The 16440-nt window shown below is 41.4% G+C and overlaps 1 long non-coding RNA gene across 1 annotated transcript; it reads left to right on the forward strand.

Annotated features, from left to right (window-relative positions):
- Positions 1–1655: 1655 nt before the first annotated feature.
- Positions 1656–11972, forward strand: LOC149916138 (uncharacterized). The gene is made up of 5 exons (XR_016470929.1): positions 1656–1742; positions 3785–3842; positions 5164–5338; positions 7386–7546; positions 11649–11972. It is a non-coding gene; the product is annotated as an uncharacterized LOC149916138 (long non-coding RNA).
- Positions 11973–16440: the final 4468 nt, after the last annotated feature.

Here is a 16440-nt window from a genome sequence, read left to right on the forward strand (position 1 = left end):
GTTGCTTCTGAAGAATGACCTGGCTTAAAACACCCTCAGAAAGGTCCTGTTCCTGCTCAGACTGGACTAACAGGCTGGAGGATGGGGTGTGATGGCCTTTGTGCCCCAAAGCAGGTCAGACCCACAGATGTGGTATGTGTAAGGATTGCCACCTCTGTGCATATCTGAGCCCCATGTATTTCCTGCTGGCACTGTGCTGCCAAATTACCTGGGATTTACCTTACCAAAGCCCATCGGTGTGTGTTCCTGTGTGTGGGGCAAGGGGACAGTTCTCTCACAGGACTGGTTGTGCCACAGGGCTGGGAGAAGATATCTACAGCTGACGGTGCAACTGAGAGCCAGGAAATCTGGGGCATTTGATGTTATCTCAATGCCTGGCAGTTTTTAAGCTCAATCAGTTATGAATTTGGGATGCAAGATGTGGTGTCAAAAAAAACAAATCTTTGCATGGAGACGGCTAGAGGAAGCTGGAGTAGGTCAACTACTCAACTACTTCTGGTAAGTTGCTGCTGGGCCAGCAGCACCTCTAGCAGCACAGCTCCCAAGGGCTGCCTGCAGCTTTATTGCAGGACTAAGGCCAAGGCCACTGATGAGTGTAGGGTAGCCTGGCCACACCTCCTGCCCTGAAGCAATGTCCTTGCTGTCGCTGAGATACACCTGTCCCTCAGGAGCATAGTGCTGTGGCAGGGCTGTGCCCAGCCGGGCTGCCCAGCTTGTGCCCTGGGTGGGGAAGGGAACAGGCCCCTGCAACACAGCTGGGAGCTTTGTGCTACGATTGTGCTCCAGTGTAACTTTAAAGTTGTTAGGGACGAAGCTTTTGATACATTTGTCTGCATTTATGCAAATTTATTACAATTAATGCAAATTGCAATCTATTGGTTTTTTTAATGATATTGGCAGGCATGAGTGATTCAGGAAGACACCGGACTGATTTTTCACTATCTTGCATCTTTTCTAGCACTTTACATGTGTGCACTGTAAACAGAAGTGTCTAATGCTACTTTTTATGCTCACTTTGTATAGGGCCATTAGGTTAAATGCAATTTGAATAAATTGAGCATAAATCCACTGTCTTGAAAAGAAGGACTGCTGTTGCCTGATCCCTGTATCCAAGCATCCTGGCCGGGGCAGTGACCTGCTGTAAGGTACAGGGCAGGATGAGAGCCACACACTGTTCTTTGTGCAGTGCCACGAGCTGCAGCTCCAGCTGCAGTCTGTACTGAGCGACTTGGAAGTTTATTTTTGAATTCCTTTCTAGTTTATAATATCTGGATTGAACCTTGGATTCTGCATCTCCCCACCTTGTTGGTTTTTAAAGCCTTTGTTATAAAGTTGTAGTGTCTATCAATCCCACATGGGTTTTATTTACATGAATTTGTTAAGGGATACACAAGAATGGTGATTCTTAATATTTTACACAGCATTGCTAAGTTGGGACGATGCTGTTGGGGTAGTGATTGCTGCCATCATCTTGCTGCATGCTGAAGGGCAGATGAAGGGTCCCTCGTGTCAGAAAAGATGTGAGTTCTGTGCTTTGGTGGCTTAATACATGGAGGGGCATTTAAGTTTTTTCTTATAATTCAGCTGCAGTTTTTTTGTTTGCAAAAATGCTCTTGTATTTTTTTTTAATAAGGTGGAAGGATTTTCTTTTACAATTGGAGCTGAAAGGCTGGTGGAGCACTAGAAAAATGCAGCCTTTGTGAGGACGGGTGTCCCTCTTGAAAGCTGTGGAGCAAGGCCAGGTATGTTTGTTGAATGGGCTCTGCTCCTGATGTCTGTGACCCGGTCAGTGCAGGGCTGGCATTCCCAGGGCAGAGGCAATCTTGCCTGTATACACCTCATACCCAGACCTGGCTTTGAGTCTGACTCCTGGGAGCTGGTGTCAGGACTAGATGGCTGGGGACCTGTGCAAGCACTGCAGTTTTAATATATTCCTCAATGGATTCGCATCCACGTTGCAGCTTGAATTTTTCCACTAACAGTGTAAGTCCTAATAGCAAGGCTTCAGGGAGAATGGGTGCAGATATCAAAACCTTTTCAGTTTAGTAATTGCCTCACGATGTTAGGGGTGCAATGGGAAGGGGAGGCTCACCATCCTTCCAGGCGGGCTGTACAGGCTCCTGTCTAGGAGCTTCCATCATCATTAAACTTCTGAGCAAGTTAAACTCAAGCATTGGAGGGGAAAAAAGCATAGGAGGCATGGTTGGTGTCCTCAGCGTTATAACTGCTGGACATGGTGAAAATACCATGATGAAGAATTGATGACCTCTATCAGAAATGTTAATAGAACATTTCTGTTAGAAGGGAATTACATGGTCATGTTTGTATGGCTTTTCATAGGAAAATATTTCATATTAATTGGCTGCAGTACAAATCTTAGGATAGAAAATGCCTCCTCATATCTGGTTCTATATAGGAACCAACGAGGTAGAGCAAATTTGTTGCTAACCTACAGCTTATATAGTATTTCATTTATTGGAGAGTCTAGCTGAATCCTAAACCTGCTGTTAGACATCCATTTATGGAGCAAACACTCAATGTTCTTCTACTGGTTTAATATACTATTTGCTTAATGGGCCATTGACATAATCATTTGATATAGATCCCAGTCATACCATGTTACCAAGCCATGATATATTAATATAGCCACATATTAATGGTGGAGGGCAAGCATGTTATATTATTATCCATGACCAATTAGTTTCTATCTTAGGGATATAGTTATCTAGGTGTTACTCTTTAAAGGCCTGATTTTTTTTTAGAAATCTTAGTTATTCTTACCTCCAATTGAAGTGAATTGTGTCTCTTGATGGAATCATTATTCAAGTTTACTCATAGCCCTCTACTATAATCTTTGAGCATGTAACTGTAATTGTACACTTCCATTTCCACTTGGAGATTTTTGTTTAATTACTGTTAGCTGTTTTCTTCCTTTGTAATCCAAGTGATAATCAAATATTTCTTTCTTGTCCCTTTCTAGCTTTATACTCAATCAGAAGTTACCTTATAAAGTCAAAAGGGACTGCTTGTGTCAGGAAAAAATAGTGCTTTGCAGATTTTCATTAATATAGATGCATTTAGTTGCTCACAAACAGTATTGTTGCACTACAGTTAATGTACAGCGTAGAATTATCTCTGGCAGCAAGTATCTTTTCTTTCTTTCACCCCCTTCATGCTCAGATTATTAATAACAATATGAAAATATGAGGGACCAGCATGCAGATTCTGCTCTTTGTGGGATGCCTGCAGAATTAAGTGATCATTATAAATAGGAGGCGAAACTGGCATTTTATCTGTCTCATACACTGTAATTAAGTAGCTGATTTCTTCCTGGTGTGGCAGCAATAGTGGCTATAGAGAGGGATAAAGGATAATGGTCTTCTTGATCAGTTATGAGAGGTTTTCTTATGCACAAAAAATAGACGTTGTGGAAGTATGGAAACTAAAGGTGACAAGGGAACTGAAGGGTCAATTATAACTGCTAAGAGAAGCAGGCTTGATTAGTGGAGACTGAGAAGGATGGGATGTTGAAATGTTTGGGTGGAAGACAAAAGGATGGGACAATCAAAGTACACTGACTACTTGAGAAGGCAAATACAGCCCTGGTGCCAGGGAGGATAAAGCATGAGAGGTGACCAAACCTGGGGATGAGGAGTAAGGGGTCTGGCTCTATTAGGAGCTCAGCTGGCTGTCCTGGAGTAGGTATCTTCAATAATCTGAACTCTTTTTAACATTGCAGTTAATGTGCAAAGTTAACAGACACCTTTTTTTTTTTTCTTGACAGTTGCTGAACAGCTACTAGAGGAACTGCCATCCTGCCTGCCTCACTTGCACTGAGAGTGGTGAGCACTTGGGCTGCTCTGCATGCAGCCTCACGTTTAGCTGGGAGATGGGGAGCAGCCTGTGACTGGTGTCTGCAGCACAAAGCTATGGGTCTAACTAAAGTCATGGCTGTTTCCCTAGGATATAGTGAGGAGTAGTAAAAGTGTCTTTAAAAGATGTTATGTAAAGTCTTTTGACTTTACATAGATGGTATTTTTGGCTAATACAGTGTGTAGATAGATGTATGTTTCACACTTGCTAATCCTGACAGTCCAATCCATGACTAGTCATGCTGTGCACTGGATAACATGAAATCCTGTAGAAAGGGTAATATGGGAGAATATAATTAAAACTATATGATGTGGCTGCGTGGAGTAACTGATCCGAGGTTTCAAAAGCAACCTCAGGTTTTTAACTCCATTCTTGATTTATTTTTTGTAGCATCATTTATTTCATGTTGATGTTGGTAAATAACTTCTTAAGCTGTTACATGGAGAAAGTCCCCCTCCTTCCCAGACTGCTCTGACCAGTGCTTGAGGAAACTGTAGCAAACATGATCTTGGAGCCTGAGAGGCAAGGCTGCTGCAGCTCCATGTCCCCACCAACCAGCAACAAGTCAGAAGATGTATCCCCCAGCAAGCACACACAGGGGGTACACATACACCACATAAATACATACATACACAAAGCTGGCCACGCAGCAGTCATGTACAGAGTGCTTGCACAAATGCAGGGACCACCAGCAGCCTCATCCTGGTTGAACAGGGCGGGCATCCACTAGTAAATACATAAAATATATATTTGTTTGTGTACAAGGTTCATCCCTACAGCAGCCAGGCTCAGACACCCAGTAGCTGCTCCTGGATCCCAGTCTCTCCAGCTGCTGGCACAGGATTACGCGTGCCCTGATGCTGGTGCAGGCAGTCCTGTAGCAATCTGGCCCTGTAACTGCATTCTGCATTGCACTCCCTACCCTGCAGCACTGACCTTAGCCTTCCAAATTCCATACCTAGGTGATACTGAGGCTGTGTCAGCACAGCCTGGCCAGGGTCCTGGAGGGAATCCTTTCCTAGGCTTCCTGCCTGCCATGGTGTCCTTGGGCTTGCAGTGGGCCTGGGAGAAGCATGGAGGCCATCATTTGCCCTCTGCCCTTGCCTTGTGTTGCCCCATGGCTGTGGTAAGCTGCAGGCAGCAGCCTCCTCTTGCTAACGAGTTCTATCAAATAGGGCAGCATGGCACCCTTGCTATCTCACAGAGGGTGGTTAGCTTATTGGGCCGGTTCTTCCCACCCTGCAAAGGTGGCCTCTTTACCCCATGGTAAAGAGGACATCTCTTTCCCAGAGCCCCCACCAGGTCCTGCCCAGCGCCGTTGCTGCTGCCATCGTCCTGGACTGGCTGTGCAAAGGAGCAGCTGCGGTCAGAGACCTTCTGTGAGAGGTCCAGGCAGAGGCTGGGGGAGGAAGGAGGATGTGCATGGCTTATCCTGCTTGAACTGAGACAACTGGCAGCCATATGTGTAAGCAAACAAAGTTTTACTACTTCTCTCTAAAAAGATCGTTTTAAAAGCTTTATTTTCTTGCCAGTTGGCTGAGAAGCGAAAGAGGAACAATAGATTCAAGCTGAAATAATTTGCATTTATGATGAAGACAAGGAATATCTACCTTGCATTTTCCTAAAAAAGAAAAATTAAACCCCATTTTTAATTAACTGATAAACTATTAATCAAATTTTTGCAATGTTAGGTGACACATTATTCATTTAGATAGAATGACTGTGAACTTAAACTAATCAAATCTGATTTGCCCACATATGCTTGATTGAAATACATTTTAACTAGCATATACAAAGAGAAAATCTTGGATTTCTTACCTAATCTTCAGAGTATACTGCTGAGTTAATAAGGGCAGTTTTTTTTAAATGAGACCACCATTTCTTAATCTGCATATCAAAATCAAGAGCAACTTAATTGCAAAACACATATTCCTGAAATCTAATCACTATACTGCTTTAGGGTATTTTATTGAAGCATGTTAAATTATGGACAGAATATTAATGATGAAGCTAATCAAACCCAATTAGTCACTTCTAACAATAGTCACATAAATATACAAGTCAGGTACTAAAGTACTGTAGGTATGGTTTTAAGTTTTTTTAATATAAAATTTATGTGGTATATATGAATTATATACTTGTTATTTTTAATCTAAAAATCTGGGACAAGTCATTTCAAAGAAAACGAGATGCAGGAAGACAATGGAACTTGTCCCTTACTATTAGAATTGACACTCCTGATTTTGAATACATAAACACCGCTCAGCCCCCACGCTGATGGGCACATGATTAATGGGACAGAAGGGTGGGTCTGCCCCAGCTCCCAGTGATGCAGCTGAGCACAGTTGTGTCTCTTGGTTGTGTTCTGATTGCCATTCCGCACAAACTAGTTGGCTGTGTGAACTGCCTGCTCTCATGCTGCAACGTGTAAGATTTGCATATGCTTCTACAATACTTGTGGTATATAATAATTAGAGATGTGTTATTATATCTGCATTAAAAATTAGGGTTTTCCTTTTGACTCAGATACGGCATCTTGTAAATATTTCAGCGAAATGCTTATCTTTAAGCTGACTCCATCTGAGTGTACTTTGATAATGATATTTTGGGTGGCTTTCAGTTCGTTTCAGCTTCTTATGGATAATTATGGGAGGGCAGCTGTCATCTTTAGGTCTGTCTACTCCATCAGGGAGAAAAAGTACACAATGCAGGGGTCACAGATGACCTTCTACTGATGTGTCTTCTGAAAGATGTGTTTTGAAAAACCTTTTAAATTGCAACTCTTACAGTTTCCATAATTATTCAGGTCACACATAAGAATGATTTAGCGTATTTATAACCCCTTTTTTGCCCTTTTCGTTTTAAGGACGTGTATTTTCTAATTTGTAATCATCTAATTTTAAAAAGGGGTACCCATAAATAATAGGTGTGATTTTAGTGGCAGACAGAGAGGCCTTGACAGGATTTGCAATGCCATCAGTGCCAGGAGTTGTGCTGTGTGTCACAGAACCTAATAGCCTTTCCCTGTGCAAGCCGTGATTATCAGTGGCTCAGGCACATCACTTTGGCACAGATCCACACGGGGCTGTCACAGGGTGTGTGTTAGGGTTAGGGTGTCAGGTGCTGGGGCTGAGAAGTGCTGGAATTTTGGGGAAATGGGAGCAGACCCAGCTGATGGCATGCGGCGGGACCGCTGCCTCCAAGTGCAGCATAGACCTGGCCCGCTTGCTGTGCTCCCCATGGGCAAAAGCTGCAGCTTCCCTACCCCAATGAACCAGAGACAGGGTTAGGTTCTTCTGTCACACCCATCCTGGCAGCAGCTGGCTCCCAGGCAGGAGGATGCTGTGCCCTGTCCATCCTGTGATGCTGCACATGGGGAGAGGTATCAGCATGTGCCACTTGCTCTTCCACCCCGCCCTTTTCTTAACTAACAGGGTTATGTACAGGTGTTGTGCCAGCCAGCAGCCAGACCGTGATGGCGCTCATGTTCAGAAGGTTGCTCTGTGTTTTAGACCCTGGCATGCCTTGAGCACAACTAGACCATGCAGTGCAGAAGATGCTGGTGGGGGAGCAGCCCTTGTACACCAATGATGATGCTGTCAGCAATCTGGACAAATCCTTGCAAACAGTTTGCACTGATGTTGGGATCCACAAATGGTGCTCTCAAATCAGGGTAAGACAAACTGGAATTCACTTCAGTAAATACAGTAAAACAAAAGGCAGCTGTTAGAGCTAGGGCTACTTTGACTTCAGGATTTCAGTTTCTACTTTCCATGTCATTCCAAATTGGTTTGTCCTTATGCACAGTGACCACAAAAACAGGCTGAGAAACCGAGGGCTATCTGAGCTAATAGATGTTGACATATTTTTAAATATGAGTATAGAGCTCTTTCCAAAAGGAATCAAAAGCTTCTGGCGAGTTTGAAAACAGGGAAGATTACTGATACTGCATTGTAAGTATTCAAATTAAGACTTCCTCTACTCCTTCATAAACTCTTCTAGAAACATGTCTATGCTCAAAAGGCCACAGGCTATTTTCATCCATATTTCATTACAAAAAGAAGATTGAGAAGTGACTCAATTACATCGTATAAGCACCTTCACAGAAAGAAAATGCTGGGTGCTAAAGAGCTCTCTCACCTAGCAGGGAAATGTCTGAAAACTAACATAGAAATTGGAAATAGAGCAAATGCTTCTAAGACCCTCCTGGAACTCTGCTAGGATTCTCAATGATTTCTAGCTGTCTTGATTCCCTCAGACCAAGACAATGTGTCTTCCTGATCAACGTTCTTTAGTAGAAGGTGTTAATCAAAGTACGGGTATTGAGCTTGAATGAAAGGGTATTTTAGTGGTCTATTAGCTTTTGCTGTGTAAATTGGGATAGAAGATGTAATGGTCCTTTCTTGCCTTAACATCTCAGTTGGTGTTATACTGCCTTGTCCATCACAAGTGAACTTCAACAAATATTTGGAGTTGTTCTGAATGTGAGAAGAAACTATTGGATCCTTTTTTTTTTTTCCCCTAGCATTTCAGTTGTATAACCAAGTACTGTCTTCATCAGAAGGGCTCTTGCAATTAAGGAATTTAACATTTACTTCCTCTCTTTCTCAAACATCTGGTAGCTGCTGCTATTGTTACATTAAGAGTTAATTTTTCGAGTCTGAGTGTGTGCAATATTACAAATACACTACAGCTGTGTGTGTGCCCAGTGGTGGCTGTATTCAGTGTTGCATCTGCAGGAGGGATAGTAACTGCTTGTGCAGGCACTTGGACAAGGGCATGTCTGTCTCATGCAGACAACTCAGTATCTGTTGCTACTGAAGATCTGCCTTGGTAGGAGTCAGAGCGTATGGCAGTCTGTGGGAAGGCTTTCTAAGCTGTTTTTGATGAGTAAAATAGTAGAGTGCTAACTAGTTAAGCTTATTAGCTGGGTAATATTACATCACGCCAGTACTGAAAATAGAGATCCTGTGCTATAGCCAAACTGCTTTAGCATGGCTTGAGTGCTGCTCTGCTCCTGCCGTGTGACTCTTTGGATGAGGCCAGCTGCACATAGCGGTATTTGAATTCATCAGTGTTTCAAAAGAACATTAAAATTTAACAAGTACATTTAACTAAAAAATCTATATCTTAATAGCATGGAGGTAGTGATAAAAGGGAGGCAATTCAGGCTAAGATGTTGCATTAACTTCCCTGTGAATGGACCTTTCAGACAGTGTGGAGCCACACTGAAGTCAATGAACTAAGGCCAGTTTCTTCACTCTAAGCCCAATGCAGCCCGTGTCTCAGCTCAGAGGTCTTCAGAGCCTCATCTCTGGCTCCAACAACAATTTTAATTTTGTCATTTTATTTTTTTAAATAAAGCAAAACTAAAAACACCTCTACTTTTTAGGGGGCTGAATTCTTTAGTAGGCTGAATTCTTTAGTAGTACTGAGGTATGAGTACTTTGTAGTAATTTTTCTGGAAAGCCTTTTTTTGCCTTCTGAACATGTCCATTGAACCTGGAAAGGCCAAAAATGGGGTTGTACCTTAGGAGTGCTAAGTGAACAAGGACTCTTGAGTTCTGATCAAGGATGAAATTAAAGTGCATACACAATATTGTAGAGTGCTTGGCAAATAGTGAGTCACCACAGTGAGTTGTCAGTTCTATAAAAATTACTGAAAATCTGTCTCCTGATTTCTGATGAAATCAGAATGATAGTGAGGTTAACTGGGTGCTTAGCAGTCAGCATGGCGTGCTGCTGCTTACAGCTGTGCTATAGACTACAGTCCTGAGAACAAGGAGCAGTGGGTGTTTGTACCAAGTTTGCAATGCTGTACAGGTCAGGAGAGACCTGTCCAAGCGTGGAGACTTGGATGTGCTCTCTTTGGGGACGCATGGGTTAAAGCAGAGGCTCGGTATGAGAGCCTAATGCTATTGAAAGGAGTGGCAAAACTCCCATTCACTTTGGATTGTCAAAATGATCTGTAGAGCCCCCTAAGATTTGTGTTCTGTTAATAATTATTACTTCTACATAAAAGTAAGCTTCTATATTTAAAACTTATAGCTTGGCAACCACAAAATGCACATGTCTATGATGAGTAACTGTGTGAGCTTATTACTACAGCTCCTCCATTCTCATTCTTCCTCAACCCTATGCTTTACCTGCTTTTTGTCTAAACTAGCCTGAAAGATCTTTTAGGCAGAGACCACTTTTTCCACTTGCATAGCAAAGCACCTCTGTGGCTGTGCGTAAAATAGTAATGGAAGTATTTTAAATCTGGAAAAACAAACGTTCATGCTTTTGACAATTTCAGAATATGAATGCAAGTGATCAGGCATGCGTGTCTAGAGATCTGCTTTCTACATACACATATTGTTTCCTTTTAAAGACATCTGCACTACTGAATTCAGTCCAGAATCTATCCTAGAAGTTTACCGTTATTATGCCTCAACCCAGCAAAGCGTGACTGTAGGGGGACTTAAAATTAAGCATACATGTGAGTGCTTTGTTGGATGGAGGCCTTTAAGACTTTGTCTATTTGTGCTCTTGTAATTTTAAAATGAAGCATATTATTGAAAGTGTTCTGTTACTTATTCTACTACTTCCTCATTTATTTTGATTTCTTGCATAGAAATACATATCTAAATCCTGGATGCTTTTGAAAAAATCAAAACACACAAATCAAATGTAAAAATAGTATCTGCTTTTCATTGAACTAAATAATATCCTGTCTGCTCATCAGCATCACTTTTGTATGTAAACGGCAGCTCCCCTACCATGGTCCCCTTGTGCCAAAACCTCTTGTTTTTAGAGGAGAGCCTGGCTATTTTTAGCCAAGAGCAACTGTGTCTGCTCCAAAGTTAAGAGTTCTTCATGAAGAATCAGCCCATCCTATTTTCCTTCCTGAGGATGGTAAATATTGCTTTATCTCGCCCTCGTTTGCTAATGGCACTGACTAAATGTCACGCTGAGCACGTGTTCATAAGTGCTGTCCTCCCAGTTCTGCCATTATGAGCAACATTGTTTTTGTCATTAGATGGGCTCACCTTTAGCTGATCTACTAATTTTCTAAGCCATGAAGATACCAGCTTGTTGAATATCTGTTACCTGTTGCTGTTGGAGACTGGACTGGGTCTGTGTTGTGCTTTGAAAGAAATGAGGTAACAAGATGGTCAAGCAGTAACTTTCTTGCAATGTGAAGTAATAAGTGAATGTCAACAGGTAATAGATGAAGGATCACCTTGTGAATTGAGATGGTGCCCAGTTCAAGTTGACCTAAATGGTTAGAATATCTCCAAAACTATTAGTCACCTTGATCATTTTGATGAGTCACCTAGATCCACTAGACTTGATTTGGCGAACGATGTAGCAATACTTGTTTTATACTTATTTTGCAAAAAGAAATCTAATCAATCCTAATTTGCTGTGTTATGTAAAATAGGATTTATTTGGTTCCAAAGATCATGGAATCATAGAATTTTTTGAGTTAAAAGTCATCTTGTCCAACTCCCCTGCACTGAACAGGGATATCTACAGCTCCATCAGACTGCTCAGAGCCTGGTCCAGCCTAACCTTGAATGTCTTCAAGGATGAGGCATCCACCTCCTCTCTGGGCAACCTGTTCCAGTGCCTCACCACCCTTATTGTAAAAAAAAACAAAACAAAAAAAAACCAAAAAAACACTACTTGCTCACGTCCCATCTAAATCTACCCTCTTTTAGTCTGAAACCATTTCCCTTGTCCTATTGCAATAGATCCTTCTAAAGAGTCTATGCCCTTCTTTCTTACAGCCTCCCTTTGGATACTGAAAAGCTGCTATTAGGTGTTCCTGGAGTCTGCTCTTTTCCAGGCTGAACAGCCACAGCTCTCAACCTGTCTTTGTAGAAGAGGTGTTTCATCCCTGGGATCATTTTTGTTGCCCTCCTTTGGACACACTCCAACTGGTCCATATCTCTTGAGGACTCCACATCTGGATGCAGTACTCCAGGTGACAGGTGGGATCACCTCCCTTGTCCTGCTGGTCACACTGCTTTTGATGCAGCCCGGATATGCTTGACTTTGTGGGCTGAGGGCACACTGCTGGATCATGTCCAGCTGTCATCCACCAGTACCACCTAGGCCTTTTTGGCAGGGCTTACATACCCCAGATTGTACTGATAGCAGGAGTTGCCATGACCCAGGTGCAAAACCTTGAATGTTGTTCTCCTCGTGATGTTCTCCTAGGCCAACTGCCTGAGTCTGCGTAGGTCTCTCTAAATGCCATCCCATCTCTGGGGGTGTTGACAGCACCACACAGCTTAGTATCGTTTGCAAACTTGCTGAGGTTGCACTCGATTTCACTGTTGATGTCACTGATGTTAAAGAGCACTGATCTCAGTATTGACCCCTGAGGAACAGCACTTGCTACTGTTCTCCATTTGGAGATTGAGCCATTGATACTCTCTGTTTTTTTCAGGACACACATGCATTGTTCTCTTTTTGGGCCTAAGGACCACTAGCCTGAATTATTGGGGGTCCTCTCCCTGAGACTTGCTCAAATATGTGTAGTTTACATTGTTCCCAACAACATAAGCACACAGGACATTTTTTTTTTTCTAAATAAGAATGTTAAACATCTAGCAGAAATCTTCAGGAGATGGAAAATGTAAGGCTATCTGTTACAGATGTCGCGTGAATTCAACAGTGGTAAAAAGTGCTGGATTTACATCACTGAGCCTTGGGACTGCCATTTTAAGTGCCACCTGCAGTGGTGGTTTATGAGAGGTGGTTTATGAGGGGAGAGGCTTGCTCCCCTAGAAGTTATGAGACCACCCAGCCCTGATTACATATGCCATGGATTAGGATTCAGATGGTAATGATTTCTCACTATTACTAAGGCCAGATTTGATCTGGTGACATAAAAAGAGTTCAAATTGTATTACGAGTCTCCTCAGCCTAGGTCCTCCAGAAAAGCTTCTCTTTTTTAGACAAGTCATCTGAATTTTACTCCCTTGTGGAGAGCCCTTAATCATGTAAGTATTTCTTCTGAAACCACGGGGACTGTTTCAGTAAATGGGATTACAGGTTTAAGAAAGGACATGCAAGAGTGAATCATAATGCTTTTTGGTTTTGTAGCAGCAGTAAATAGAGCATGGTGGCTTCTGGCTTCCTTCAGTTTGTCATAGTGCTACTATAGTGGGCTTTTTAAATGTTATTATTCTTTTTTAAAGTAAAGCTTAATGCAGTGCTTATTAACATCAAAAGTTTTACTGTGAAGAATTAAACAGAACTTACAGGGTATCAGGAAAATGAAGATGTCTGTAGTAACAAAATGGAGTAGTTAAGAAAGGGATAAATATCAAGAAACAAAACAAAGGTGAAATGAAAGGGAAGTGCGATGATAGGGAAACAGGTCTGAGCTTATCAGGGAAATGCTCTGTTTTCACATGAGTACATTTGTTAAAGTATATAAATAAGTACATGTAAATATATGTAAATAGTTCTCTGAGGTGAATAAGAAATTACAATGAAAAGGAGAGACAAAGTTATTAATTGAAAGTAATGATAAACCCACCCTTTGTAGTTACAAGATTTACTTCAGCTCCAGAAACCCGGGTAAAAAGTTAGGAAGCATTTTAAGGCTGTGATGTTGGCTTGCTGTAGCACAAAGGAAAGAATCCACTTGTTCAGGACAACCATCGTGTTTATGGCTTTGAATGAAGCCAGTGTGAAAGACCCAATAAACAGGCACACCTCCTCTTGGACTTGGAACTGGAAAACAAAGAGCTTCCTGAGAGTTTGTGTCCAACTGGCCATCTCTGCCACAACACAAAATATCCATAGTTAACTAGCAGAAAAATGTGTTTAGTAAGAATATTTAATAGGGCCACTTTTGGTGCAAGCTCACGAGTCTGATCTAGGTGGCTCCTGCCTGGATGTGAGGTATCACATGGACTAAAGACATTGTCATGGGTGAAAGCCTTGCAAAAGGGAAATGCAAACCTTCATTGGAATTTTTAATAGTTTTGTGCTTGCAGCCTGTGTGCACTTTTCCATCTCTTACATCGAAGGCAGTTTGTCTGTTCAAATACTAGAAAAGAACCATTGCATCTGTTGCAGTGAAGATGCCTAAATCTGCTTCCTGGCTCCGAGTGAATACAGCTCTAACTCTGCCACCTCCATAACCACTTCAGTGAACGGCTACTGACGTAAATAGTTTTGGTAAAAGTCATCCTTAATGTCACAAATGTCTCTTTAATAGACATGTGAATTTGGTGCCTTCTGTTTAGCAAGCTAAAAGACTAAATTTTGTAATAACCCTCATAAAAACCTTAGATCTTGATTCTTCTTTAACTTATGCAGGTATAAATCACCACTGAAGTCAACAGAGTTATACCAGCTTTAATTCTTGTACATATGAGAGGAGATTGAAGCCCTTAAGGTATTCAACTATCTAGGCTATCTTTACCAATATACTGACATGATCAGAAAGCTCTCCTCCTTTACAGAGAAAAGATGAGGAAAAAAGCAAAGTGACACTAATCTTTTCTGAGTCAGCCTTTCCTCTTGGGTGTGACTACATGCAGAAAAGCTGGGATTTCCAGGTGATATTAATCAAAAATGGCAGAAGCAACTACAAAGCATACAAATAAAGCATCCAAGTTTCATGTATTAAACCAACCAGGACAGCAGTTGTAGTATAAAAGCTAAGATACAGTCAGCTCTGCTGCTGTGAGATGCCTGAAGCTTTATTGCATACTAGTAGCATAAAAATAAATTATGTTAATTTATTATTATTAGTAAACATAATAAAACATAGTACACGCTAACAGTTGGCTATCTTGCCTTCCGAAGGTACTGTGTGTTTTACATAGATGCCTTGTGGATCAGGAAATAGGATTTCTACAGATGCTTCCACAACTTGTCCCTCTTCTCAAATAGCTGCCCACAGTTGTGTGTGGATCTGTGTATGCATGGGTAGTTTCTAATTGCTTTCTGTATGTCAACTTAATCTAATGCAAATTCTTCTACACTGCTACCATTGTGTTGACAGACTTTAAGTCTTTTACGTAGCAATATCTTAAACCTACATGTAAGAGAAAGCCAGGCACCTTGGAAACAAATTACCATCAAACTACTTATACGCAGTCTTACTGAAGAGATGAACAAGAGGTAGGATCATTTTTATGGTTCTCAGATATCACAATGTTAAACGTGGGATAGGTGAGTGGATGGATGGCAAAGGAGAGAGTAAGTTGGTTACACTGAACAAATAAATACTTAACTATCACCTAGTGCCTCTAAAACTACATTTTAAGCGGGAGTTAAGCTGTTAAAGCATGTAACTGAAAAATTAGCAGCGTGTTGGTGTCATCCCTGAAGCCTCTTATCTTTAATGAGAAAAAGCAATGTAGAGGAAACAAGCTTCAAAGGGCACCACTGAACATGCTAATATCACTATCACATGCTGATGTTTCAGACCAACAGACATTTAAAACCCTTATTCTGCTACTTCTGGGCAATGAAAGGTGTCTAGCAGTTTGACTGCATTGTCATCAGCTAAACACAAAAAATACTGACAATGTCAGACAGATTAAACTGAAGGAGATGCAGCCTGTGTCCAGAATTCTGCAAGCACTGAATATCTGCGCTTGTTAAAGTAGTTCCACTGAGCCTGGAGGGTCTGGGTATCCTTCCAAATTTACTGACAGATACTCATAGTCATAAATGCTTGCAGGAGGAAGCTCCAAAAGAGACAAAAGAACATAATTACAATCTCATTAAGAGTCTTTATTAGAAAGCTTAATAGTGGACTTGTTCAGAATAAAATTTCAGGATAAGAAAAATTCAGTATCAACAGGTGTGGCTGAGAGAATTTTGAAATATTTGTGGGTGTACTTCTGGCATGCCACAGCAATAAAGAAAAGCTTTTAATTTTTGAAAAGAGTTTAAGAGATTCTCTTTAGAAGTTCAAAATAAATATGTACTATGAGTATTACAGCCAGAACAACATTAACATTCTAAGAAAGACATTTCTTACAAGACAGTGGGTGCTAATAAGAGCACTACTAGCAGCCACAGCACAGACACACCTGCTAAGCCATCCACTTAGAAGGGAACATGCAAGCCTTGCTTATTTGTATTTCTCTGACTTCACAGCAGAAAGTTCTTCAGAGTTTTGCCTGGAGTTTTATGAAAGTCATCTGGCAGAGTATCTAAAAGACTTAATTTAGTAAACAAGTAAACAAAAATCTGCAGCTGAGAGAGCCAAATTTCAATGTGATTTATTTTATGCTCCATAGAGTTTTGCTGGTGACAATGGTTTTTTACAGGTTATAAGTGCAGAAGAATGTGACCCAGAGACAGGCTTCGTGTTCCTCTCTGGCAAATGCTGTCTCCCATCTGTTTGTTGCTATTAGAAAATTTTTTCATTGGCAGATGAAAAACAAAATGTACAAAAGGATCCGGTAAACTATTCCATACTCTAGTCAGTGCAACCAAGCCTGTACAGTCATTAAGCTGATAATAATGCAGCCTCTTATGTAGGCCAACTGTCAGAAGTGCTCAACGCAATGCAGCCCAGTGGCTGATGATGTACTTGTG

The sequence above is a fragment of the Phasianus colchicus genome, chromosome 13 (genome assembly GCF_987193195.1).
Source record: "Phasianus colchicus chromosome 13, bPhaCol1.hap1.1, whole genome shotgun sequence".
Taxonomy (NCBI): domain Eukaryota; kingdom Metazoa; phylum Chordata; class Aves; order Galliformes; family Phasianidae; genus Phasianus; species Phasianus colchicus.